Source organism: Chiloscyllium punctatum, chromosome 31 (genome assembly GCF_047496795.1).
Source record: "Chiloscyllium punctatum isolate Juve2018m chromosome 31, sChiPun1.3, whole genome shotgun sequence".
In the NCBI taxonomy this organism is placed as follows: domain Eukaryota; kingdom Metazoa; phylum Chordata; class Chondrichthyes; order Orectolobiformes; family Hemiscylliidae; genus Chiloscyllium; species Chiloscyllium punctatum.
Window position 1 is genome coordinate 47,215,488 of NC_092769.1, and position 27,460 is coordinate 47,242,947.

The 27,460-nt window shown below is 50.7% G+C and overlaps 1 long non-coding RNA gene across 1 annotated transcript; it reads right to left on the minus strand.

The window, feature by feature from the left end:
- Positions 1 to 27,460, minus strand: LOC140456822 (uncharacterized). Its single transcript, XR_011953159.1, has 3 exons — positions 27,255 to 27,460; positions 26,749 to 26,859; positions 1 to 702 (listed from the first exon to the last, which is right to left on the minus strand). It is a non-coding gene; the product is annotated as an uncharacterized lncRNA (long non-coding RNA).

Genomic DNA, 27,460 nt, shown 5'->3' on the forward strand with positions numbered 1-27,460 from the left:
TGTGTTTTTTTTTATCATTAAGTATATTGGGTTACACTTTTTATCAGGACAATCGAGAGCTGGTCGGACGGGGGCCCGGTGTACTGTGACGAGACCATTATACCAAGTACCATCCCCAAGGCCATCCCCATAGGATTAAGATGTATCTCAGAGCTGTGGGACTGTGTCTGATTATCTACATCCCCACAATTTAAGCTGCATACATCAGCGTCTATTACTTGTGGATTATCAGACTCAGGGACTGTTAATAATACATATGAAAATGGTGTTTGACAAAATCCCAATACGAAGAGAGCTAGCATCATAACTCTAAGCATCTCCAGCATTCTAAACATGATGGGGAAGCACAAAACGACTTAATATACAATCTTACAGAAATAATCCCGCGCTCGTGTCACCACTGTATAATCAGTTACTCAAAGTCTCTTTAGTCTGAGTTTCAGTGGGTCTTGCGTTGATTTGACTGTCCAGACTTCTTCCTCAACTGCAGCTTCCACTGGCCCTTTGATCCGAGTGTAGTGAGTCCAGCCTTTCTCCGCTGTCCTTATTGCCGTTTCGGTCGTCAAAAGAGCCTGGTACGGCCCTTCCCAGCCCGGCTGTAATTTAGTCTCTGTCCATGATTTTACTGAGACCCAATCTCCCGGCCGGATGGGATGAACGGTGAATTCAAGGGGTGGAGTCTGTGCCAATAAACCCTGTTCCCTGAGGAAAGACAAAGAGGAGGACAAACCCAGTATATACTTCTTTAAGAACAAGTCTTTAGTTTCGGGAAGTGGCAATTCCCCATTTGTTCCCAGATAAGGTAATCCAAATAAGATTTCATAGGGGGATAGTCCCAAATCTTTCCTTGGGGCTGTTCGTACTCACAAGAGAGTTATAGGTAAACATTTGATCCAAGGGAGTCTGGTTTCTATTATCAGTTTAGCGAGCTGTCGTTTGAGTGTTTGGTTCATTCTCTCAACCCTTCCCAATGATGGCGGGTGCCATGGAGTATGGAACTCCCAGGAAATTCCCAACCCTTTCATTACCCCCTGTAACACTTTAGAGGTAAAATAAGTTCCTTGGTCGGAATCTATACGGTTCACTAGCCCATATCGGGGAATTATGTTCTCTAATATTGTTTTAGACACCCCACTCGCAGTGGCAGTAGCTCGGGAGTATGCTTCAACCCAACCAGATCGATGATCTACTATAACCAACATATACTTTAGTCTCCCTACTCTGGGGAGTTCAGTATAATCTACTTGTATACTCTGGAAAGAACTCAATCCTGGGTCTCTTCCTCCTGGGGTCTGTTTTCTCAAGACTTTCTGATTTACCTTTCTGCATATTATACATCCCTCACATATTTGTTTAACAATTGTATACATTCCTTTACATCCATATTCCCTAAGAACTAAATCACACATTGCTTGTACTCCCCAATGCCTGCCTTGATGTAGGACAGCCATAATCTCTCCCATCATCATTTTGTTTAACATTTCCCTTCCATCAGGTAACCTCCAATGCCCATCTGCTGTTTTTACAGCCCCTAAATCTCTCAATTATTTTCCTCTCTTTCAGTAAATATAGGAGCTTCCCTAGGACCTGGGACAGTAGGTATTAGGGAATGGATCACCACTTCTTGTGGGTTCAGGGCTGCTTCCTTAGCCACTTCATCGGCTAATCTATTTCCCCTAACTTCAGGTTCATTTCCTTTCTGATGACCATTTACATGCACTACTGCTATTTCTCGGGGGAGTAATAGGGACTCCAAGACCCGTTTAATCAACTCCTCGTGTACTAATTCTTTCCCCCGGGTATTGATCAGTCCTTTTTCCTGCCATATCTTTCCGAACGTGCCAACACCAAATACATATTTAGAGTCAGTGTATACTGTTCCCTCTTTATTTTCTAACGCCCTAAGGGCTCTTTCCAATGCATAGAGTTCGCAGGTCTGAGCTGACCACCCATTTGGCAACCTTCCTGCCTCCACCACACTACCTTCCATCCCGTCTACGACTGCATACCCATTATGTCTTTTCCCTTCAGTCACCCGGGATGATCTGTCTATAAATTGTGGGGCTCCTGCATGAAGTGGAACATCTCTCAGGTCCATGCGGACCTTAGTTTGGTATTCTATAATGTCAAGGCAGTCGTGCCCTGGATTCTAAGGAGATTCTCCTTCCCCTTTCCAAAGAAAGGCAGCTGGATTTAAAGAATTGTCCGTGACCAACACTAGATCATCCTTTTCTATTAATATTGCCTCATATTTCAGAATCCGCGAGTCTGCCAACCATCGCCCAGCTTTTTTGTGTAGGATCGTTCTCACTTGGTGTGGGGTGCTTACTATTAGGGCTCCCCCAAATGTAAGCTTCCTGCTTTCCTCCACCAACAGTGCAGTGGCAGCCACAGCCTGCACACACTCAGGCCACCCCCGGGATACTGGATCCAATAGCTTCGAAAGATATGCTCCTGGTTGTCTCATTCCTCCCCACCTCTGGGTCAATACTCCCAGAGCCGCTCCCTTATCTACGGTAACAAAGAGGTGGAAAGGTTTATCTAGAGAAGGTAAGGCTGACTCGGGGGCATGGATCAGATCTCTTTTGAGTTCCTCAACTCGTTCTTTTTCCCGATCATCCCAACTTAGACATTTTGGTTCCCCCTCTAATAGTTTGAGATATAATTTCTTAGTCTTCTGTCCATAGGAATCAATCCACAATCTGCAATATCCCGTTAGACCCAAAAATGTACGTAACTCCCGTTAAGTCCTGGGCAGTGGCATTCCCACTATTCCCTCTATCTGTTCCGGGCTTATCTTTCGCTTTCCCTCACTAACTAAATGTCCCAAGTATTTCACTTCTCACTCCACATATTGTAGTTTGTTCTTAGATACCCTCAGTCCCTGCTGACCCAGGAAATTCAATAATTTGTTAGTGGCTTCTACTGATTTTTCTCTTCTTTTTCCTGTTACTAAGATTTCGTCTACATCCTGCAACAGGGTAGTCCCCTTGGGGCTGCTAAATTTCTCTAATATTTGTTCTAACAGCTATCTAAATAAACTCAGGGAGACCGTAAACTCCTGGGGGTGCACAGCCCACCGGTATTGCTGTTTCCGTCCTGTCTTGGGATCTTCCCACTCAAAGGTAAACAAATTCCTCCTTTCCTCCGCCAAGAGACAAGCCCAAAAGGCATCCTTTAAATCTATCACACTAAACCATTTGTGACTATTATCTTTCCACAATAATAGCATCCTGCCTGTGGAGACCTCCATCTCTGTCCCTGTCGCTCGAACCCTCTATCAAATGCTCCCCCTTGTCCTCTCCCTCTCCCCCTTGTCCTCTCCCTCTCCCTCTCCCTCTCCCCCTTGTCCTCTCCCTCTCCCTCTTGTCCTCTCCCTCTCCCTCTCCCCCTTGTCCTCTCCCTCTCCCCTTTGTCCTCTCCCTCTCCCTCTCCCCCTTGTCCTCTCCCTCTCCCCCTTGTCCTCTCCCTCTCCCTCTCCCCCTTGTCCTCTCCCTCTCCCTCTCCCCCTTGTCCTCTCCCTCTCCCCCTTGTCCTCTCCCTCTCCCTCTCCCCTTGTCCTCTCCCTCTCCCTCTTGTCCTCTCCCTCTCCCTCTTGTCCTCTCCCTCTCCCCCTTGTCCTCTCCCTCTCCCCCTTGTCCTCTCCCTCTCCCTCTCCCCCTTGTCCTCTCCCCCTTATCCTCTCCATCTCCCTCTCCCTCTCCCTCTTGTCCTCTCCCTCTTGTCCTCTCCCTCTCCCCCTTGTCCTCTCCCTCTCCCTCTCCCCCTTGTCCTCTCCCTCTCCCTCTTGCCCTCTCCCTCTCCCTCTTGTCCTCTCCCTCTTGTCCTCTCCCTCTCCCCCTTGTCCTCTCCCTCTCCCCCTTGTCCTCTCCCTCTCCCTCTCCCTCTTGTCCTCTCCCTCTCCCTCTTGTCCTCTCCCTCTCCCTCTCCCTCTCCCCCTTGTCCTCTCCCTCTCCCCCTTGTCCTCTCCCTCTCCCTCTTGTCCTCTCCCTCTTGTCCTCTCCCTCTCCCCCTTGTCCTCTCCCTCTCCCCCTTGTCCTCTCCCTCTCCCCCTTGTCCTCTCCCTCTCCCTCTCCCCCTCTCCCTCTCCCTCTCCCTCTGGTCCTCTCCCTCTCCCTCTTGTCCTCTCCCTCTCCCCCTTGTCCTCTCCCTCTCCCCCTTGTCCTCTCCCTCTCCCCCTTGTCCTCTCCCTCTCCCTCTCCCCCTTGTCCTCTCCCTCTCCCTCTCCCCCTTGTCCTCTCCCTCTCCCCCTTGTCCTCTCCCTCTCCCTCTCCCCCTTGTCCTCTCCCCCTTGTCCTCTCCCTCTCCCTCTCCCTCTACCCCTTGTCCTCTCCCTCTCCCCCTTGTCCTCTCCCTCTCCCCCTTGTCCTCTCCCTCTCCCCCTTGTCCTCTCCCTCTCCCTCTCCCTCTCCCCCTTGTCCTCTCCCTCTCCCTCTCCCCCTTGTCCTCTCCCTCTCCCCCTTGTCCTCTCCCTCTCCCTCTCCCCCTTGTCCTCTCCCTCTCCCTCTCCCCCTTGTCCTCTCCCTCTCCCCCTTGTCCTCTCCCTCTCCCTCTCCCCCTTGTCCTCTCCCCCTTGTCCTCTCCCTCTCCCTCTCCCTCTACCCCTTGTCCTCTCCCTCTCCCCCTTGTCCTCTCCCTCTCCCCCTTGTCCTCTCCCTCTCCCCCTTGTCCTCTCCCTCTCCCTCTCCCCCTTGTCCTCTCCCTCTCCCTCTCCCTCTTCCTCTCTATCCTACATGCTGCCACCCACCCTCCAGTTGCTCACTATTGGTTCCATTCTTTTCTGAACTACCTCACCAACCGTAGCTCCCATCATTTTCACCTTCTGTTTCTGTCTCTCATCCTCTCTCTTTACAAACACTTTCTGTGCCTCTCTTAATAATTCATCTCATGGTTTTTCACTCCACCCTTCTATCTTCTGTATCTTTCTCTGTATGTCTGGCCATGCCTTTGTCACAAAATGTACTTTCAAAAGACCCTGTGCCACTGGGTCCTCAGGGTTCATTCCAGAATATTTCCGCATTGAGTCTCATAATCTTTTCAAGAAAGCTGAGGGAGTCTCATCTTTCTCCTGTCTAACTTCAAAGGCTTTAGTCAAATTCTGCGACTTTGGAACTGCCTCTCTTATTCCTTTTAGAATCAGGTCTTTCAATTCCCTCATTGTTTCTCTATGATCCGGGTTTTGGTTTTCCCACTGGGGGTCTCTGAGGGGAAACTTCACCTCTCCCTGTCCAGCATCCCCATCCCCAGTGGGATATTCCCTGTCCCATATTTTAATGGATGCTCCTCGAATAAGTCCCCTTTCTTTCCCAGTAAATAGGATATTCAAAATAGACATTAACTCAGTCCATGTGTACAGACTGGGCCCCAAGAATTGATCAATTTGTTCAGTCAACCCTACCGGATCCTCAACCAGGACCTTCATCTCCTTTTTAAATGTTCTGACCTCCCCACTGGTGAGGGGGGCACTTACAAACCCAATCTCTTTGTCCCCTACTGGTACCTCCCGAAGGGGATAACTCTTTACGTTCTTCCCCTTTTTTTATTTTCCTCCCCTAGGCTTTCGTTTAGATACTCCGGAGGTCTCCTCAACATCTACTTTATCTTCCTTTTCTTTCGATGAGGATTGAGGGTCTGGGACAAAAACATCCCCATCCACCGCCCCTTCTTCCTCCTCTTGTGGGTCATCCGTTCCCTGTCCCCATCTATCTGTCTCTCCTCCTCCTCCTCCATTTCCACCTAATCTGATTTTATGGTACGGGGGGGGGGGAGCGGGGGGAAGCAGCCAAAAGGATCCCAGAGACTGGGTGGGGCAGAGGGGGAATCCTTTGTCTTTACTGCCATCATTCCCAAACTGCCCTTCCAACAAGACGCATAGTCCGCCTCCTCTTGACTAAAATGTTGTTTTTCATTCACATACAAATCTAAATACTGACAGACCCAATCCTCGTCCGAACTGTACTTTGGCCAGAAGACAGCCGGACGAAGGATTGGTTCTTTGGTCCATAATAAACAACAATATTTCATCATTTTCTTTTTATCTTTTTCCCTTGTACAAGTCTTACTTGTCCATTCCCGCAACATCCTCCCCAACGGACTTTCTGGAGGAATGTTAGCAGGGACTTTTTCTTCCTTTACTTTGTCACAGTTTGACTTACTCTGCCTACCCTCCATTTCTCAGGACCCTCGCCAGTCCCTCAGCGATTAAATACCCCTTTTCTCAGCCACCAAGGCAATACTTAAAAGTCAGGTTTCTTACCTTGGTCTGTGCACAGAGTTGCCTTGCCCCTTTCTGCTGTATTTTCTATCGACCTCCGTTCACTGTCTGATTCAGATGTCTCTCTTGTGGGATTCATACCAGTCACCCAAGGGAGCGGACCAAACTGGGACAGGAGACCGCTCCTCAATCGGGAACGGGACATGTCTTCCCAGTGTCCAGGGCCAGCCACTCCCCCCAGCAATGGAAGAATATCCCGGATGAACCCCCAGTTTTGAGAAACAAAGCTCATGCACTTCAATAATTTCAGTCAGAGACAAGATCTGAAGCAATCAGTATTGTTTATGATACACTTGCAAGCGTGGTGCCTGCCGTAAGGCACCCAGAGTTTAGCAAGTCCATATCTTATATAGGATTCACTCCTCCCAACCCGGTGCCCATTACTGTTGTTTATCTCTTGCCGTATCCAGCCTTGTAGATAACAAAGTAGAAGTCTTGCTTGGCTATTTCACCACATCCTGCTGCGGCCCATTGTTAGGTATATCCTCCTTCACTGCCATCTGTTTCCCTTGTAACATTCCCTCCCATTCCTCATCCATATTGAGCTCTATGACCCTATAATTGGGGTTTGTTTTTATTTTTACAGAAGTGGGAAACAGATGCTTCGAACTACTGTTTGTACAGGCATATCTGGCTTAACCTCCACCCTCACAGCACCTTATCTATTTGTCTATAACATCTACCATTGTTTACAGGCATGTTTCATTCTTGTATGCACATCTGAGATAATACAAAAACAATTATATATTTCCTTCACATAGTTTTCATTCTTGTGAACTCAGCTCTTGGTTGAAACAATTCTCCACTGGTGTGAGTGTATTTACCTTGCTCAAGTAATTATGATTGCAGAAGTAACAATACTTTACCTAAATCCCACTGTATACTCCTTGATTGACGGTCTCACTAGAGTCCACAAGACAGTGGAAAAGTTACACATTGCTGAGGCATGTTAGCGCAGGATTTTTAAAAAAATTTGAACAGCAGACACTATTGTGCTATGCTTGGTGTGAGTTCAAACCAGTATTGATATTCCCCTGAAAGCTGGTTTTAAATTATAGAATATTGCTGCATCAATGCAGGCCAAAATCCATCTTGTCCAGAATGTGTAATATTTTTAAAAAATAGATAATATGAAACAAGAAAAATGATTTTGGTGATGTGAAGAGATTTGTGTGTGGAACAAAAGTGTGTGCATTTGAAAAAGGAGCAGGTGACAACTTGTGTTGACAGGTGCTGAAACAAAGTGACAATTCACTGCATTCCCTCGAACCTTAATAACTTTGGGAAAGTTTATTGTCCTGACATTGTATCCCAATTCTTGGGAGAAGCTGCGATGAACCATGCATCGTTGAATGAGACTGAACAAAGATCACATAGTTATAACTGAGGACTGAATTTTAAATGTTGTGAGCAGAAAATAATTGCACCAGTATATTAACTGCACCAAGTCTGGTGAATTAATCAGTCTGGATTCGGCTTCCTCTGTCTGTCTCCCCAATAACTACTGCAGTCCTTCTGCTGAAAGAAGCAAGACCTTGCAGTTTGATTGTTTGCTGACTACACATTGGAGGATTGAGGTTAGACTTGGCAAGGGTCCAAATTAAAGCTACTATCTGTAATCAGAGACAGTGGGATTGCATTTGAAACAAAAATGTGGACTTTCTTTAGTGTCACAAAACTCGTCCATTTTTATCTGAAAGCTGTTCCTTGGCTCAAGGAGACTCTGTCCTTGATTTTTTGTTGGAGGTGGAGGGGGGGGGGGGGGGGGGGTGCAGGTTCCGATCAGTCTGGTGTGGTACAGAGATAAAAAGGATTTGAAGAGGCCTTTTGTTTACATGTAAACAGATGAGCCTTCAGGCCAAAGTGATCGTGCTTGACAACTCACCGACATAATCAAAGGGCAGTGGTCAGCTCTTTAGCTGAGCTAAGCTGAACAGGTTTGCAAAGTTCAACAGGGAGTTGTGTAGAAACTCTCTTTTCTGCCCTCCAACTTCAACTTGAAGCATTGATACTGGTGTTTAACATTGGAACTGATGTACTCGGAACAGCATAATTACGTCGAGCTGGATAGGTGGGGTTCTGTAGGGGTTCTTTGTTCTTTGTGTAATTTTGTGAGTAATGATTGTGCCTGTTTAAAATCTAGTCAGCAACCGAGCTATTTTATTCCAGGTAATTTTCACTGTACACTTATCGAAACAAACTGCAATGTTATGCTCTGGGCTGCCTGCTTAAGAATGTTGTGAGTGGTCTAATAGTCCACATTAGTCATTTCAATGTTAATGTAGTTGTAGTTCCTTATGTTTTAAACAACTTTATAATAGTCTGAGCTTAACAGTTCCAGTAAAAAATATCAAAAGGTATCAATATTTATTGGATTATGTTAGTTACTGGAAGTATTTATTTAAAGTCACAATTATTTCCTTAGCTTTTAAGATGATGTATATTCCCATTTAAAGGAAGATGATACTTTGCTGTGAAGTGAAGGCTGAATCTGCTGTGATCATTTTGAGTCTGGCCATTTGCAGAGAAACACCTTTAAATTTAATCTCAAAGGAGCACTTTATTGTTTGAGGGCTTGGACTTCGGAGTAACCTAATTAAGATGTCACTGAGCAACTTCCCACTTGGTATATCGAGCAAAACATGAGGGAAATTCAACAGACCAGTTGACGAGAGATGGGCATATAGGTGACAGTCTTTAACCATTGTAACAATAAATTCAGAACCTGGTCAATCTCAGATTACTATGTATGATGTTATGTCATAAATAGATTAGATTCCCGACAGTGTGGAAACAATCCACACCGACCCTCCGGAGAGTAACCCACCCAGGCCAATTTCCCTCTGACTAATGTACCGAACACTACGGGCAATTGAGCATGACCAATCCACCTGACCTACACATCTTTGGACTGTGGGAGGAAACCGGAGCACCCGGAGGAAACCCACGCAGACACAGGGTGAATGTGCAAACACCACACAGACAGTCTCCTGACTGAGCCAGCACACCGCCCAAGTGTTTTAACAAAAACAGAAACAGTAAAACACTTCCTGAGAATTGATGCTGTCTTCCATCCTGTTTAACTAATAAATGGTATTGTTGTTGGAGTGAGGTCAATGGAAAATAAAGACCATGAAAGCATAGGAAGGGTTAAAGCATGAAGACCACTGGGAATCTGTGGTCTGTGGAATGCAGGGGCAGGATGGGATAACCATAGTGGAACATTCTGACACCCATTAGCAGAGTAAGGTTAAGGCTGAAGGGTCACTATGGCCAGATGAGATAACACTAGGAATAAAGCAAGTTTCTCTGGTAAGTGTTATTATGACAGGATTGGGACCGGAAATATTTGGGACATGACATTAAAATATCTAACTAATAGTTAGTCGAGTCAGCTTGAGACAGGAGACTATTGTAATAGATGGAATAGCTAAATATCTATCATGACAGGTTAGTCTGCAATGGAAGATCACTGCAGCAGAGTTCGCAATAAATATCTAATCATGACATTAGAATAACATCAAGTAGAATGTACAACTAAAGAGGTAATGGGAACTAACATCACTGGTTTATTGTGGAGCTGGAGTGAGATACTTTGATTAAGATAGTTGGTCATGCTGACAAGCTCACAGAAACATGATCAAAAATGATATAAAAATCCACGGACCCTGAGGTTCGGGGGCATTCGAGAATCTGCTTTCTCAGTGTCACAGTTTTTTGTTTGCAAATAAAAGACTTATTTCTTGAAGAACTCTCTGCGTCTCCTGGTGGTTCTCTATAGTTTCTCCACAACACTACCTGACCCAGTAATGCAGGGCCCTGGTCTCTGTCTCCGTTTCTCTCTCTCAGTCTCTCACATATGCACGCACGAACGCGCACACAGTTACTGAGGGACAGTGAATGACAGAATAATAGAAGCATTTTCAAATATTAAAGCTCCATTAAACAATCCTGGGATGGGTTGATGGGGACAGTGTAGGGGGAGCTTTACTCTGTATCTAACCCTGTTCCGACCCTACCCTGGGAAGGGTTGATGGTGATACAGAAAAGGGAGCTTTACTGTGTATCTAACCCCATCCTGTCCCTGCCCTGGGAGGGGTTGATAGGGAAAGTGCAGGAGGATCGTTATTTTGGAACATAGGAACAGGAGGAGGCCATTCAGCCCCTCGAGCCTGTTCCATCATTCAATGGGATCATGACTAATCTGTGGCCTAACTCCACATTCCTTCCTTTGGCCCATATCCCTCAATATCTTCACTGAATAAACATGTATCTCTCTCTGATTTAACCTCAACGACTGATCCAGCATCCACTGCTGTTTGTGGAAGAGAGTCCCAAACCTCTCCCACCCTGTGTGTGTTAAAGTGCTTCCTACCATCTCTCCTGAACACTCTGGGCCCTCATTCTCAGACTCTGTTCCCTCTTGGTCTAGAATCTCCAACCTGTGGGAATCGTTGATCTTGATTGATCCTGTCTCATTCTGTTTATTCCTTGAAGGCTTTGATCAGATCACCCCTTAGCTTTCTCAATTCTGGAGGAAAACGGCCTCATTTGTCCAGTCTCCCCTCAGAATGTAATCCCTGAGCTCCAGGATCATTCTTGTAAACCTCCCTCTCTGTACTCCAACCTGATACCCACACACTTGCTGACACTGAACTCCATCTAACACAGCTTTGCCCATTCACCCAATCTATCGATATCCCTTTGTAATGTTAAGGTACCATCTGCACTGTCTACAATGCTGCCTAACTTTGTATCTCACCCCATGCTGTCCCGATCCTGTGTGTGTTTGATAGGAACAGTGCAGAGGGATCTATACTCTGTATCTAACCCCATGCTGCACATGTGCTGGGAGTATTCGATGCAGACAGTGTGGAGGGAGATTTACTCTGTATCTAGCCCCATGTTGTCCCTATCCTGGGAATGAATATACCATTGGGTCAGAGACAGGAGACATGATAGAGATGAATGAGACTTTCAGACTGGAGGGAGCTCCAGGCACATACAAGTTGGGAAATGTTTTCAGTAAAAGGCAATTGATCCCAGGTCACTGCTGAGTGTAAGAATCTGATGCCTTTCCCTCACTATCCTCCTCCAATCCCTGGGAAGATCTGCTCCCACACCATGTTCCATCCTAACTGCTGACTGTGTTCGATACATTAATACATTGGGGATGGACGGGGGTGATTTTAAACCTGGGATCTTGCTGTGTAACTTGCCTTCAAAATGCTCTCACATTCCCTTTCAAGTAATCTTTTCCTTCTTTTATCCCGATGAACTTTTGTTGGGAAAGCTGCAACGTGAAGATCCAAAATGTTCAGGCCGAGGGAAGCCTTGGCCAAGCTCCAGAGGGAGACGTGGTTCTGAGGCCTGAGGCCTGGTCGACAGGCTGCACCCCGTGGGGGCCGACATGGATTGTGTGTTTATTTACCCCGAGGTTTAATCTCCTCTGGGGTTCCTGGGCTTTAGGGGCCTCTGCTTAACTGGCTACTGTCAGATTGCGGCCCTGTCATTTTTAAACAGGTTTGAAGCCTGGTGTTAAAGTATGTCATTTACATAAATGATTTGGATGCGAGCATAAGAGGTACAGTTAGTGCAGATGACACCAAAATTGGAGGTGTAGTGAACAGTGAACAGGGTTACCTCAGATTACAACAGGATCTGGACCAGATGGGCCAATGGGCTGAGAAGTGGCAGATGGAGATTAATTCAGATAAATGTGAGGCGCTACATTTTGGGAAAGCAAATCTTAGCAGGACTTATATACTTAATGGTAAGGTCCTAGGGAGTGTTGCTGAACAAAGAGACCTTGGAGTCCAGGTGCATACCTCCTTGAAAGTGAAGTCGCAGGTAGGTAGAATAGTGAAGAAGGTGTTTGGTATGCTTTCCTTTATTGGTCAGAGTATTGAGTACAGGAGTTGGGAGGTCATGTTGCAGCTGTACAGGACATTGGTTAGGCCACTGTTGGAATATTGCGTGCAGTTCTGGTCTCCTTCCAATCGGAAAGATGTTGTGAAACTTGAAAGGGTTGAAAGATTTACAAGGATGTTGCCAGAGTTGGAAGATTTGAGCTACAGGGAGAGGCTGAACAGGCTGGGGCTGTTTTCCCTGGAGCATCGGAGGCTGAGGGATGACCTTATAGAGGTTTACAAAATTATGAGGAGCATGGATAGGATAAATAGACATAGTATTTTCCCTGGGGTCGGGGAGTCCAAAACTAGAGGGCATAGGTTTAGGGTGAGAGGGGAAAGATATAAAAGAGACCTAAGGGGCAACATTTTCACGCAGAGGGTGGTACGTGTATGGAATGAGCTGCCAGAGGATGTGGTGGAGGCTGGTACAATTGCAACATTTAAGAGGCATTTGGATGGGTATATGAATAGGAAGGGTTTGGAGGGATATGGGCCGGGTGCTGGCAGGTGGGACGAGATTGGGTTGGGATATCTGGTCGGTATGGACGGGTTGGACCGAAGGGTCTGTTTCCATTCTGTACATCTCTTTGACTCTATGTCCATCCCCAGGATCTGAGAGGGGGAATTAAAACCCAAATGATGTGACACTCTCTAAAGACTTGTCATAATGTCAGAGTAATATTGGTTACAGAGAGGGTAGGGTGAGAAAATACAACAGTGAGAGAAAGAGAGTGAGAGAGAGATTTGAAAAATTGAGAGAGCAGGGGAAACAGAAGGGGAGAGAGAGGGAGAGGTGTGTTGAGATTGTGAAATTCTGCAATGTTTGATTCTGGGGTGACAGGAAATAATTAAACTGAAGCAGCATCACAGAGGGGAGAAATGATCAGAGTCATTAGCTGCTGCTGCATTGTTGCATGTGGGATCTTGCTGTGCACCAGCTGCCCCAATGCCGTCATTGCAACCAGTGAGTGTTTTAATCAGGTAACCTGGTATCTCAAAGTTTCTCCAAAGCTTTGGAATGAAAACTCAGCTCATCACCCGATATGTTTGTGTTTGGATGTCGCTGGGAAATTGTCTGTGTCACAGAGAGAGGGGGAAACCTGGGATCTTGCTGTGCTATCTCTCTGTAATAATTTTCCTCCTTTGCTTTTCAATGAATGCTGTCTCTTTCCTCCCAAGGGATCTTGCTGGCCACTTGAAGATTCAAAGAGAGAAACTTTGGGATCAGGAGACCTTTGAACAAGAGCTTTCTCCAGAGGGGACACCGGCCTGAGGCCTGAGGCCTGGTCGATAGGCTGCACCCCGTGGGGGCCCACGTGAGTTGTGTGTTAATTTACCCCGAGGTTTAATCTCCTCTGGGGGACCCTGGGTTTTAGGGGCCTCTGGGTAACTGGCTCCTGTCAGATTGCAGCCCTGTCGTTTTTAAACAGATTTGAAGCCTGGAGTTAAAGTAACTGGGGCCCTGGGATTTGACACAAACACATCAATCCCCAGTGAGTGTCTGACAGACAGGACTCCCCAAGGAGGGAAGTAAAACCTTAAATGAGAAACTTTCTCCAAAGACTTCTTCTAATATCAGAATAATGCTACATGTGGGATCTTGCTGTGTCTCAAACTACCTGCAGAGTGGCCTACGTTGCAACCAGGGTGACCAAATGTGATAATCGCACAGAAAAGACACAGGTTCGCCAATTCCCCAGGTATCTGGGAGGGGATCTCTCTCTCTCTCGGTCTTTCTTTGGTTGATTTTTCAAACAAATAAAACCGTCCCACACACAGAAATCCACAGCCTCCTGTTGGATGTAAAGTGGGATTTGAGCACATTGTGGAGCACGAAGGGGACTACCCTGTGGGATTGCACTGTGCATCAATAGCCCACCCTGTGACTTGTCGTCATTTTAATGGGGTGGGGTGTGGAGGACAGGATGTGGGATTCCAGGCAGGGAGAGACAGACAGAGAGAGACTCATGATCAGAAACTGGATTTGGAAAGTGCTGGTATTATTGGGATCTTGTTGTGTGAAAATTACATGGGGGGGCATTTTGCTTGTGGAGTGGTTGATATGGGGAGGGGTTGTTGCTGGGGGATGGCACTAGTTCTCGCAGGGGGTAAAGATGAGGAAATACCCAGGTATGCCACACCCAGCTGCCTGTTGGATCTTGCTGTGTGCCCCTCAGCCTGCAGGTTGCCCCTTACACATCACAGGAGTCTGTCGACAGGGCCCGGGCTCCGTTTGCTGATGGTCTGATAGTGGGTGGGGTGTATCATCCCTCCTTTCCCCAGCCCAGACCCCCCACCACCTCTCTTCCCCCTCCCTCCACAATGTGATAGTGAGGGGGCTAATGTCTACAGGACAGGGCGGGGAGATGGGAACACACTTTAAATGGGAGGGAGGGAGGGGAGGGCATTTCAATCAGAACGGAGGGGAATGGAGAGAGAGAGAGAGAGAGAGAGAGAGAGAGAGAACAATCCATTCTCGAGAACAGGAGGAAGCTGAGCGGAGAGATGGAGAGGGGGATAGGGACAGGGAGAGAGAGGTGGGGGAGAAGAGAGAGAATGAGAGAGGGAAACAGATGGGAAGGAGTGAAGGAGAAAGAGAGACAGTGTGAGGGAAGGTGGGAGAGAGGGAGAGAAGCAGCTGGAGGGGGCAGGTTAAACACGGAGGGAGGGACAAGATCCAGGCTCTGAGACCAACTCCCTTCCATCGAGTCTCAGAATATAAACCCTTGGGGTGGGGTTGGGGGTCTCAGTCAGAAAGCATTGACCCCCTGGGTCCCAGTGAAATCTGTTCCCATTCTCTGGGTTTAAAACCAGGGGGAAGTGCTGATAAAATCGGGAGCTTTGGGAAGTCACTCAGTGATGGGATTTTGTTTGTTTTTCTTGTTTTTTGATTCAAAAGATCTTGGCTCTGATTTAATCAACTTCCATCTCCCTCTCTCCCTCCCTCACACTGCCAACCCTGGGATTTTCTCTCTTTCTGTGTCTGTCTCCATTTCTCTGTCCCTAATCTTGTTTGTGTTCTCTCCCCACCTCGGTCTCTGTCCCTCTCTCTATCTGTCTGTATGCCCCCAGCCCTCCCTCCCTGTCCTCCTGTCCCTAAGGGAGATTTGGACTCAGTATTGTGTGGTATTGCACATATCATTAACACAGTGGGATCTTGCTGTTCCCTGGGACTCCTGTTGTTGTCCAAACTGTGGGTGTGGGTGTGGGTGTGGGTGGGGGGAAATAACGCCCCTTTCTCAGGGTGGAGTGGGGCAGGGGGGAAGCCTGGGGACTGGGATCTTGCTGTGCATGAAGACACACACAGTCGAATGGCCGGTAAGTCTCTGCACATACTCCCTGTGCCCCCCCCCCCCAGCCCAGGGCCAGGGACACAGTGAGGGGTGGGGGTGGTGAGGGAGGGTGGGGGAATTGTACACAATGGAGACACAGAGGGGGCTTTTATACAGAGATAGGGGAGTATGGGCAGAGGGGACAGTGGGGTGGGTAGGGGGTAAATGAAGGTACACCGGGGAGAGGGGCAATTAGATTGGGGAAGGAGGGGAAAATAGGGGGGGCTGGAAAATTCCAGGGGAGTGGAAAATTATGGGTGGGGTCACAAATTAGCCGAAGATGGGGGGCTTTGGGGTTACAGAGGAAGGGGATGGTAAATGTAGGGGGAACAGAATATTGGGGGGCAATATTTGGTGGGGGTGTGGATTGGAAAGGGAAATAAATGGGGATGGGCTGGAAACCCCCCCCCCGAAGTGGGGGAGAGACTGAACATGGGGGGATTGGGAATTGTGGTCAGGAATATAATTGGCGGGGGGGGGGGGCAGCACAATAGAGTGAAAATGTGATGGGGGGGAGGTTTATGTAAAGTCCCTGTCTCAGGGAGTGAGGGGCAGTGAAGCAGTCCCTCAAAAGGTCACTGAGTGTCTGCACGTGCTCACTGTGTCCCCCCAACATAAAGGGGTGGGTGGGGGAGGGGGTGCTGCCAAATTAGGAACAGACGTAACATCCAGGGGTGGGGACAAAACTTTGGGAGGGCAAATAATTAGGGGGAATCCATATGGAAAACTAGGGAGCAGGGGGTGTCAGGTAAAACCCCTTTGAGTGAGATTGGGGCATGGGGTGGGGGGGGGGGAAGTGACGAAATTGCTGGAGAGTGGGATCTTGCTGTGCCCATCCACGGTCAGTCAAAAGGCCAGTGAATGTCTGCACATGCTCACTGTGTGGGGAGGCGGTGGGCTATCAGTGAGGAGCGGTCTCTGCCAGAACGGGGATTCAGTCAGGGGCCATTCAGGGGCAAATCCCAGGGGGGCAGGACATTGGGCCGTTAATAGAAGGGGGGATAGACACGATGGGCTGAATATCCTCCTCCTGGACTGTGAGGTGTCAGGGATTCTGGTCTCAGTCAGTCCCCACAGGCTCCTGTACCCCCTGGACGGGTATTGGGGGAGGTCCATGAGGAGGGTATATCGGACACAGAGGGGCTTTTATATACGTAGGGGGACGTTCAGAGGGCAGGAACAAGGAGGGAGGGGGCCAGAGAAAAGACGGATGGATGATAAAACAGAATGGAAAGGGAGTGGAACAACGGAGAGAGGGACCGACAGGAGAGGGAGGAAGGGGGAGGGAGGGAGTGGGGAGAGAGGTAGAGGGAGTGGGGAGGGAGGTAGAGGGAGTGGGGAGGGAGGTAGAGGGAATGGGGAGGGAGGATGAGGGAATGGGAGGATGGGGAGGGAAAGGGAGGGTGAGGGAAGACCAAGGGGGGAGAGAGGACGAGGGGGAAGGAGGACGAAGGGTGAGGGAGGACGAAGAGGGGAGGGAGGGGGAGGGAGGGGGAGGGAGGACGAAGGGGGGAGGGAGGGGGAGGAAGGATTGGGTGGAAGTGGGAGGGAGCATGGGGTGGGAGGGGGAGGAGGGGGAGGGGAGCGAGGATGGGGTGGGAGGGGGAGGAGGGAGAGGGAGGATGGGGTCGGAGGGGGAGGAGGGGAGGGAGGATGGGGTGGGAGGGGGAGTGAGGGTGAGGGGGAAGGAGGATAGGGTGGGAGGGTGAGGGGGAGGGAGGACGAAGGGGTGGAACAGGCCAGGGTGGGTGAAATGAGGGCGAAGGGGGTGAGGACAGGTAGAGGGTCCCACCTGGTTGGACAATGGGAGGAATGAATCCAGTTGGTGGGAGAGAGCAGGGGAAGGGAGGGGGAAGGAGGTTACTTGAAATTGGAGAACTCCGTGTTGAGTCCTCCAGACTGGAGGTTTCCCAGGAGGGGGATGAGATGTTGTTCCTCCAATTTGAGGTGTGGTTCGTTGTGGTAATGCAGGAGGTCGAGGATGGTCATGTTGGGGGGGAAGTGAACTGGGCGGTGACTGGGGGGTCTGGTCAGCCCCTCTGGGCCCGGTGTGATGCTCAGTGAACCGTTTCCTAAGTTTCCATTGGGTCTTCCTGATGGAGAGAAGCCCACACCGGGAGCACCTGATGCTGGAAACACGGTTGGAGGAGAGGCAGGTGAACCTCTGTCTCCCCTGGAAGAAGGGGTTGGGGGCCCGGGATGGAGCTGAGGGGGCTGGGGGTGTAACAGCAGGGTTTGTATCTTTTCCAGTGACAGGGGAAGGTACCTGGGGGTTTGGGGGGTGAGAGTGATACAAACCCAAGGAGTGTCAAAGGGAACGGTCCTTGTGGAAGGCAGAGAGGGGTGGGGGAGGGGAAGAGGGTCTTGGTGGGAAAGCAAATTCCTGATCCCAAAACAAATGGTCCCATTGATTCCGAGCTCTGGTCCTGGATTATAACACTGACCAGGGCAGGGGGGTGTGTTTTGACATTGGGACAGGGGCTAGGGAGATGCTCACTGCAGAATCCTCCCCATTCACCTGGTTCAGGTTGTTATCTCAGTGTTCGGGTTATTCCAGTTATATTCAGGGAGAACCCTCAGGATTTGATGGGAATGGGTCGGGACGGGTCGGGACGGGTGGGGACAGAGGGGGACAGGTGGGAACTGGTGGGGACAGGTGGGGACAGATGATTCTGATGGGGACAAGTGGGGACCAATGGGGACAGAGGGGACTGATGATTCAGTTGGCTACTGGTGGTGAGATGATGACTAATGGTGACAGAGGCGGACTGGTGGGGACTGGTGGGGACGAGTGTGGAAAGAGGGGTTCTGGCAGGGATGGACGGTACTGGGTGGGGACTGAATTGAACAGATGAGGTCTGCTGGGGACTGATGGGGACGGGTGGGGACAGAAGGGGGCAGGTGAGGGGTGGGGGGTTCGATGGGGGCGGGGGAGACGGTGGGAGGAGGGGTGATGATGGGGGGGACAATTAGGGGAGGGGGAACAATGGAGGCTGAGGAATGATGGGGAGCGAGGGGATGATTGGGAGGGGCAGATAATGGGGGGGGCGACGGGGGGGGAAGGCGATGGGGGGGAAGGTGACGGGGGTGGGGAAAGGAGACAGGGGTGGGACGGCTACAGGGGTGGGAAGGCGACGGGGGGGGCGAAGGAGACGGGGGCAAGACGACGAGGCGAGTGGGAAGGCGAAGGGGGGTAAGACGAGGGGGGAGGGAAAGTGATGGGGAGGGAGAGGGGGGAAAGACGGGGGGGGAGGAGACAGCGGGGGGGCAGGAGACGACGGGGGGGAAAAAGAGACGGGGGGGAAGGAGACGGGGGGGAAGGAGACGGGGGGGAAGGAGACGGGGGGGGAAGGAGACGGGGGGGGAAGGAGACGGGGGGGAAGGAGACGGGGGGGGAAGGAGACGGGGGGGGAAGGAGACGGGGGGGAAGGAGACGGGGGGGGAAGGAGACGGGGGGGGAAAGGAGACGGGGGGGAAAGGAGACGGGGGCAGGAGGCGGGGGGCAGGAGGCGGGGGGAAAGGAGACGGGGGGGAAAGGAGACGGGGGGAAAGGAGACGGGGGGGGAAAGGAGACGGGGGAAAGGAGACGGGGGGGAAAGGAGATGGGGGGGAAGGAGACGGGTGGGAAAGGAGACGGGGCGGGAAGGAGACGGGGTGGAAGGAGACGGGGGGGAAAGGAGACGGGGGGGAAGGAGACGGGGGGGAAAGGAGACGGGGGGGGGAAGGAGACGGGCTGAACAGAGACGGGGGGGAAAGGAGACGGGGGGAAAGGAGACGGGGGGGAAGGAGACGGGGGGAAAGGAGACGGGGGGAAGGAGACGGGGGGGAAGGAGACGTGGGGGGGAAAGGAGACGGGAGGGGGAAGGAGACGGGGGGGGGAAGGAGAAGGGGGGGGGAAAGGAGAAGGGGGGGAAAGGAGACGGGGGGGGGGAAAGGAGACGGGGGGGGGAAAGGAGACGGGGGGGAAAGGAGACGGGGGGGGAAGGAGACGGGGGGGGAAGGAGACGGGGGGGGGGAAGGAGACCGGGGGGGGGAAGGAGACGGGGGGGGGAAGGAGACGGGGGGGGGAAGGAGACGGGGGGGGGAAGGAGACGGGGGGGGAAAGGAGACGGGGGGGGAAAGGAGACGGGGGGGGAAAGGAGACGGGGGGGGAAAGGAGACGGGGGGGGAAAGGAGACGGGGGGGAAGGAGACGGGGGGGAAGGAGACGGGGGGGGAAGGAGACGGGGGGGGAAAGGAGACGGGGGGGGAAAGGAGACGGGGGGGGAAAGGAGACGGGGGGGAAGGAGACGGGGGGCAGGAGACGGGGGGAGAGATTAGGGCGGGATGGGGCGGTTTGGAATGACTGAACAAACTACAGGAAGAGGCAGGTTTGGGAGGGAAGGTTTAGAGTGACTGGAAGAGGTGACAGTGATAGAGAGGTTTAGAGTTTTTGGAGGAGGTGACATTGATAGGGAGGGTTGGAGTGTCTGGGGAGGTGACAGTGATAGGGAGGGATGGAGTGTCTGGGGGAGGTGACAGTGATAGGGAGGGTTGGAGTGTTTGGTGGAGGTGACAGTGGTAGGGAGGGTTGGACTGTTTGGAGGAGGTGACAGTGATTGAAAGGGTTAGAGTGTCTGGAGGAGGTGACAGTGATAGGGAGGGTTGGAGTATTTGGAGGAGGTGACAGTGATAGGGAGGGTTGTAGTATTTGGTGGAGGTGACAGTGATAGGGAGGGTTGTAGTATTTGGAGGAGGTGACAGTGATAGGGAGGGTTGGAGTGTCTGGAGGAGGTGACAGTGATAGGGAGGGTTGTAGTATTTGGAGGAGGTGACAGTGATAGGGAGGGTTGGAGTGTCTGGGGGAGGTGACAGTGATTGGGAGGGTTGTAGTATTTGGAGGAGGTGACAGTGATAGAAACGGTTCGAGTGTTTGGAGAAGGAGACAGTGATCGGGAGGATTGGAGTGTGTGGAAGAGGTGACAGTGATAGGGAGGGATGGAGTGATTGCAGGAGGTGACAGTGATAGGGAGGGTTGGAGTCTCTGGAGGAGGTGACAGTGGTAGGGAGGGTTGGAGTGTTTGGAGGAGGTGACAGTGATAGGGAGGGTTGGAGTGTTTGGAGGAGGTGACAGTGGTTGGGAGGGTTGGAATGTTTGGAGGTGCCAACAGTGATAGGGAAGGTTACAGTGTCTGGAGGATGTGACAGTGATCGGGAGGGTTGGAGTGATTCGAGGAGGTGACAGCGATACGGAGGGTTGGAGTATATTGAGGAGGTTACAGTGAGAGGGTGGGTTGATGCTACTGGAGGAGGTGCCAGTGATAGGGAGGGATGGAGTGATTCAAGGAGGTGACAGAGATATGGAGTGTTGGAGTATATGGAGAAGGTTACAGTGAGAGGCAGGGTTGATATTACTGGAGGAGTGGACAGTGATAGGGAGGGTAGGAGTGTGTGGAGGAGGTGACAGTGATAGGGAGGGTTGGAATATATGGAGGAGGTGACAGTGAGAGGCAGGGTTGATGTTACTGGAGGAGTGGAGAGTGATAGAGAGGGTTGGAGTAGGTGACAGTTGTAGGGAGGGTTGTAGTGTTTGGAGGAGGTGACAGTGATAGGGAGGGTTGTAGTGTTTGGAGGAGGTGACAGTGATAGGGAGGGTTGGAGTGTTTGGAGGTGGTGACAGTGATAGGGAAGTTGGAGTGTTTGGAGGAGGTGACAGTGAGAGAGAGGGTTGGAGTGTTTGGAGGAGGTGACATTGATAGGGAGGGTTGGAGTGTTTGGAGGAGGTGACAGTGATAGGGAGGGTTGGAGTGTTTGGAGGAGGTGACAGTGATAGGGAGGGATGGACCGTCTGGAGGAGGTGACAGTGATAGGGAGGGTTGGAGTGTTTGGAGGAGGTGACAGTGATAGGGAGGGTTGGAGTGTTTGGAGGAGGTGACAGTGATAGGGAGGGTTGGAGTGTTTGGAGGAGGTGACAGTGATAGGGAGGGTTGGAGTGTTTGGTGGAGGTGACAGTCATGGGGGGCTGGAGTATCTGGAGGAGGTGCCAGTGATAGGGAGGGATGGAGTGTTTGGAGGAGGTGCCAGTGATAGGGAGGGATGGAGTGTTTGGAGGAGGTGACAGTGATAGGGAGGGTTGGAGTGTTTGGAGGAGGTGACAGTGATAGGGAGGGTTGTAGTGACTGGAGGAAGTGACAGTGGTAGGGAGTGTTGGAGTGACTGGAGGAGGTGACAGTGATAGGGAGGGTTGGAGTGTTTGGAGGAGGTGACAGTGATAGGGAGGGTTGGAGTGTCCGGAGGAGGTGACAGTGATAGGGAGGGATGGAGTATATTGAGGAGATTACAGTGAGAGGGTGGGTTGATGCTACTGGAGGAGGTGACAGTGATAGGGAGGGTTGGAGTGTTTGGTGGAGGTGACAGTCATGAGGGGATGGAGTATCTGGAGGAGGTGCCAGTGATAGGGAGGGATGGAATGATTCGAGGAGGTGACAGTGATAAGGAGGGTTGGAGTATATGGAGGAGGTTACAGTGAGAGGGAGGGTTGATGTTACTGGAGGAGGTGACAGTGATCGGGAGAGTTGGAGTGGTTGGAGTAGGTGACAGTTGTAGGGAGTTTTGTCGTGTTTGGAGGAGGTGACAGTGATAGGGAGGATTGTAGTATTTGGAGGAGGTGACAGTGATAGGGAGGGTTGGACTGTTTGGAGGTGGTGACAGTGATAGTGGGGTTTGAGTGTCTGGAGGAGGTGATAGTGGCAGGGAGGGTTGGCGTGGTTGGAGGAGGTGACAGTGATAGGGAGGGTTGGAGTGATTCAAGGAGGTGACAGAGATACGGAGTGTTGGAGTATATGGAGGAGGTTACAGTGAGAGGCAGGGTTGATATTACTGGAGGAGTGGACAGTGATAGGGAGGGTTGGAGTGGTTGGAGTAGCTGACAGTGGTAGGGAGGGTTGGAGTGTTTGGAGGTGGTGACAGCAATAGAGAAGGTTAGAGTGTCTGGGGGAGGTGACAGTGATAGGGAGGGATAGAGTGATTCGAGGAGGTGACAGCGATACAGAGGGTTGGAGTATATTGAGGATGTTACAGTGAGAGGGAGGGTTGAAGTTACTCGAGGAATTGACAGTAATAGGGAGGGTTGAAGTGGTTGGAGGAGGTGACAGTGATAGGGAGGGTTGGCGTGTTTGGAGGAGGTGACATTAATAGTGGGGTTTGAGGGTCCAGAGGAGGTGACAGTGATAGGGAGGGTTGGAGTGGTTGGAGGAGGTGACAGTGATGGGAGGGATGGAGTGGTTGGAGGAGGTGACAGTGATGGGAGGGATGGAGTGTTTGGAGGAGGTGATAGTGATAGGGAGGAAAGGAGTGACTGGAGGAGGTGACAGTGGTAGGGAGGGATGGAGTGTTTTTAGGAAGTGACAGTGATAGGGAGGGTTGGAGCATCTGGAGGAGGTGACAGTGATAGGGAAGGTTACGGTGTCTGGAGAAGGTGACAGTGATAGGGAGGGTTGGAGTGTTTGGAGGAGGTGACAGTAATATTGGGGTTTGAGGGTCCGGAGGAGGTGACAGTGTTAGGGAGGGTTGGAGGAGGTGACAGTGATAGGGAGGGTTGAAGTGGTTGGAGGAGGTGACAGTGATAGGGAGTGATGGAGTGTTTGGAGGAGGTGACAGTGATAGGGAGGGTTGGCCTGTTTGGAGGAAGTGACAGTGATAGGGAGGTTTTGGAGTGGTTGGAGTAGGTGACAGTGATAGGGAGGGTTGGAGTGTTTGGAGGAAGTGACAGTGATAGGGAGGTTTTGGAGTGGTTGGAGTAGGTGACAGTGAAAGGGACGGTTGGCGTATTTGGAGGAGGTGACAGTGATAGAAAGGGTTCGAGTGTTTGGAGGAGGTGACAGTGATAGGGAGGGTTGCAGTGTCTGGAGGAGGTGACACTGAAAGTGAGGGTTGGAGTGTTTGGAGGAGGTGACAGTGATAGGGAGGGTAGGAGTGTTTGGAGGGGGCGACAGTGATAGGGAGGGTTGGACTGTTTGGAGGAGGTGACAGTGATTGAAAGGGTTAGAGTGTCTGGAGGAGGTGACAGTGATAGGGAGGGTTGGACTGTTTGGAGGAGGTGACAGTAATAGGGAGGGTAGGAGTGTCTGGAGGAGGTGACAGTGATAGGGAGGGTAGGAGTGTCTGAGGGAGGTGACAGTGATAGGGAGGGTTGTAGTATTTGGAGGAGGTGACAGTGATAGAAACGGTTCGAGTGTTTCGAGAAGGTGACAGTGATAAGGATGGTTGGAGTGTTTGGAGAAGGAGACAGTGATCGGGAGGATTGGAGTGTCTGGAGGAGGTGACAGTGGTAGGGAGGATTGGAGTGTGTGGAAGAGGTGACAGTGATAGGGAGGGTTGGAGTTGTTGGAGGAGGTGACAGTTATAGGGAGTGATGGAGTGATTGCAGGAGGTGACAGTGATAGGGAGGGTTGGAGTCTCTGGAGGAGGTGACAGTGGTAGGGAGGATTGGAGTGTTTGGAGGAGGTGACAGTGGTTGGGAGGGTTGGACTGTTTGGAGGTGCCAACAGTGATAGGGAAGGTTACAGTGTCTGGAGGATGTGACAGTGATCGGGAGGGTTGGAGTGATTCGAGGAGGTGACAGCGATACGGAGGGTTTGAGTATATTGAGGAGGTTACAGTGAGAGGGTGGGTTGATGCTACTGGAGGAGGTGACAGTGATAGGGAGGGTTGGAGGAAGTGACAGTGATCGTGGGGTTTGAGTGTCCGGAGGAGGTGACAGTGATGGGGAGGGTTGGAGCGTTTGGAGGAGGTGCCAGTGATAGGGAGGGATGGAGTGATTCAAGGAGGTGACAGAGATATGGAGTGTTGGAGTATTTGGAGGAGGTTACAGTGAGAGGCAGGGTTGATATTACTGGAGGAGTGGACAGTGATAGGGAGGGTTGGAGTGTGTGGAGGAGGTGACAGTGATAGGGAGGGTTGGAATATATGGAGGAGGTTACAGTGAGAGGCAGGGTTGATGTTACTGGAGGAGTGGAGAGTGATAGAGAGGGTTGGAGTAGGTGACAGTTGTAGGGAGGGTTGTAGTGTTTGGAGGAGGTGACAGTGATAGGGAGGGTTGGAGTGTTTGGAGGAGGTGACAGTGATAGGGAGGGTTGGAGTGTCTGGAGGAGGTGACAGTGGTAGGGAGGGTTGGAGTGGTTGGAGGAGGTGACAGTGGTAGGGAGGGTTGGAGTGGTTGGAGGAGGTGACAGTGATAGGGAGGGTTGGAGTGTTTGGAGGAGGTGACAGTGATAGGGAAGTTTGGAGTGGTTGGAGTAGGTGACAGTGATAGGGAGGGTTGGAGTGTTTGGAGGAGGTGATAGTGATAGGGAGGGTTGTAGTGACTGGAGGAAGTGACAGTGGTAGGGAGGGTTGGAGTGGTTGGAGGAGGTGACAGTGGTAGGGAGGGTTGGAGTGGTTGGAGGAGGTGACAGTGATAGGGAGGGTTGGAGTGTTTGGAGGAGGTGACAGTGATAGGGAAGTTTGGAGTGGTTGGAGTAGGTGACAGTGATAGGGAGGGTTGGAGTGTTTGGAGGAGGTGACAGTGATAGGGAGGGTTGTAGTGACTGGAGGAAGTGACAGTGGTAGGGAGTGTTGGAGTGTTTGGAGGAGGTGACAGTGATAGTGGGGTTTGACTGTCCGGAGGAGGTGACAGTGATAGGGAGGGTTGGAGTGTCCGGAGGAGGTGACAGTGATAGGGAGGGTTGAGTATATTGAGGAGATTACAGTGAGAGGGTGGGTTGATGCTACTGGAGGAGGTGACAGTGATAGGGAGGGTTGGAGTGTTTGTTGGAGGTGACAGTGATAGGGAGGGTTGGAGTGTTTGGTGGAGGTGACAGTGATAGGGAGGGTTGGAGTGTTTGGTGGAGGTGACAGTCATGGGGGGATGGAGTATCTGGAGGAGGTGCCAGTGATAGGGAGGGATGGAGTGATTCGAGGAGGTGACAGTGATAAGGAGGGTTGGAGTATATGGAGGAGGTTACAGTGAGAGGGAGGGTTGATGTTACTGGAGTAGTGGACAGTGATCGGGAGAGTTGGAGTGGTTGGAGTAGGTGACAGTTGTAGGGAGGGTTGAAGTGGTTGGAGGAGGTGACAGTGATAGGAAGGGTTGTAGTATTTGGAGGAGGTGACAGTGATAGGGAGGGTTGGACTGTTTGGAGGAGGTGACAGTGATAGGGAGGGTTGGAGTGTTTGGAGGAAGTGACAGTGATAGTGGGGTTTGAGTGTCCGGAGGAGGTGACAGTGGTAGGGAGGGTTGGAGTGTTTGGATGTAGTGACAGTGATAGGGAAGGTTGGAGTGTCTGGGGGAGGTGACAGTGATAGGGAGGGTTGGAGTGTTTGGAGGAGGTGACAGTGATAGGGAGGGTTGGAGTGTTTGGAGGAGGTGACAGTGATAGGGAGGGTTGTAGTATTTGGAGGAGGTGATAGTGGCAGGGAGGGTTGGCGTGGTTGGAGGAGGTGACAGTGATAGGGAGGGTTGTAGTATTTGGAGGAGGTGATAGTGGCAGGGAGGGTTGGCGTGGTTGGAGGAGGTGACAGTGAGAGGGAGGGTTGGAGTGTTTGGAGGAAGTGACAGTGATAGTGGGTTTTGAGTGTCCGGAGGAGGTGACAGTGGTAGGGAGGGTTGGAGTGTTTGGATGTAGTGACAGTGATAGGGAGGGTTGGAGTGTCTGGGGGAGGTGACAGTGATAGGGATGGTTGGAGTGTTTGGAGGAAGTGACAGTGATAGGGAGGGTTGGAGTGGCTGGTGGAGTTTAAACTGATCGGGACGGCTGTGATGTTCCCCCAAGGTGATATACATAGGGAGGGCTGTTCAGACAGTAGAATATGAAAGCCTCTGGAGGAGGCTGGGTGGTACGAGCAGGGAAGGGAATAGTGCGTGTGAGAGGGAGCATAAAGTGAGTCTGAGTGATGTTTGTGAGGGAGGCCACACATACGAGTGGAATAAATTAACAGCACATACCTCAGGGACCTGCAGTGATGAAACCCTCATTTGAACATGACTGGAAGAATAACAGTAAACTGTCACAGAAAGTCAAAACACTCATTATTAAAGGTAGTGCAGGTTGGACAATGGCAAAGAGATTGTCATGAAGGAAAGGGATGAAACAGAATAATGCATGGGTATGCATTCAGATCCACAGTAAGGGGATCATACCAGGGCCTATCCAATGAACCACAGCAAAACAAGTTTACAATTGAATTATAGATGAATGTTCAAAAACATTCACCTCTGAATCAATGTGATTGTACTTCAATGTAAACTCCCTGGCTGAAGCTTGTAGCTGAGAAGTTAGCACAGGACTGGCATCAAACACTTCGTTTTCATGAATTCCACTTCTCTGTAAAATGAGATGACAAAAGAAACATGTTGAGAGACATTCAGAATAAACCAGCCCTTGGCTTGAGTGTTAAATATCCACCTATTGAAGGAGTTTCCAAAATCTACCACCATCAGTTGAGGACGGGAATTGATCAAATGATTTGAGAGAATTAGTATTTTAATGACAAGGTTATGTTGTAGAGATGACTTGGGAGATTTGATAGATGCTTCAAATTTTAAGATATTTATCTAACCGCTAATTGTGTTCTTCCAAAGATTATTTGGATAGCAGAAGATTGGAATACAGGAAAGAGAAACTTATTAATGAACAGAATTAATCTTCTGTGTTAATCTCCTCAATGGCGGAGTACCTACCCAGCATTCCCCGCGATGGTGAATACCCTCTATACTCACTACAGGCGAGGGCGGCGCAGCCGCAGTGCCGGGTCTGTCTCCGTGGGAAACGGGAAGAGACGCGCTTTTCCAGACGGCAAGGCTGCAGGAGCTGGACAGAGGGATTCGGACCGAGAATAAACCCTTCCAGAGAGAAGCGAGCACCTTGAAAAATAACGTGTGGTTAAATGTTTTGCAATTTCGAGGTGAAAATCCGCCATCTTGGC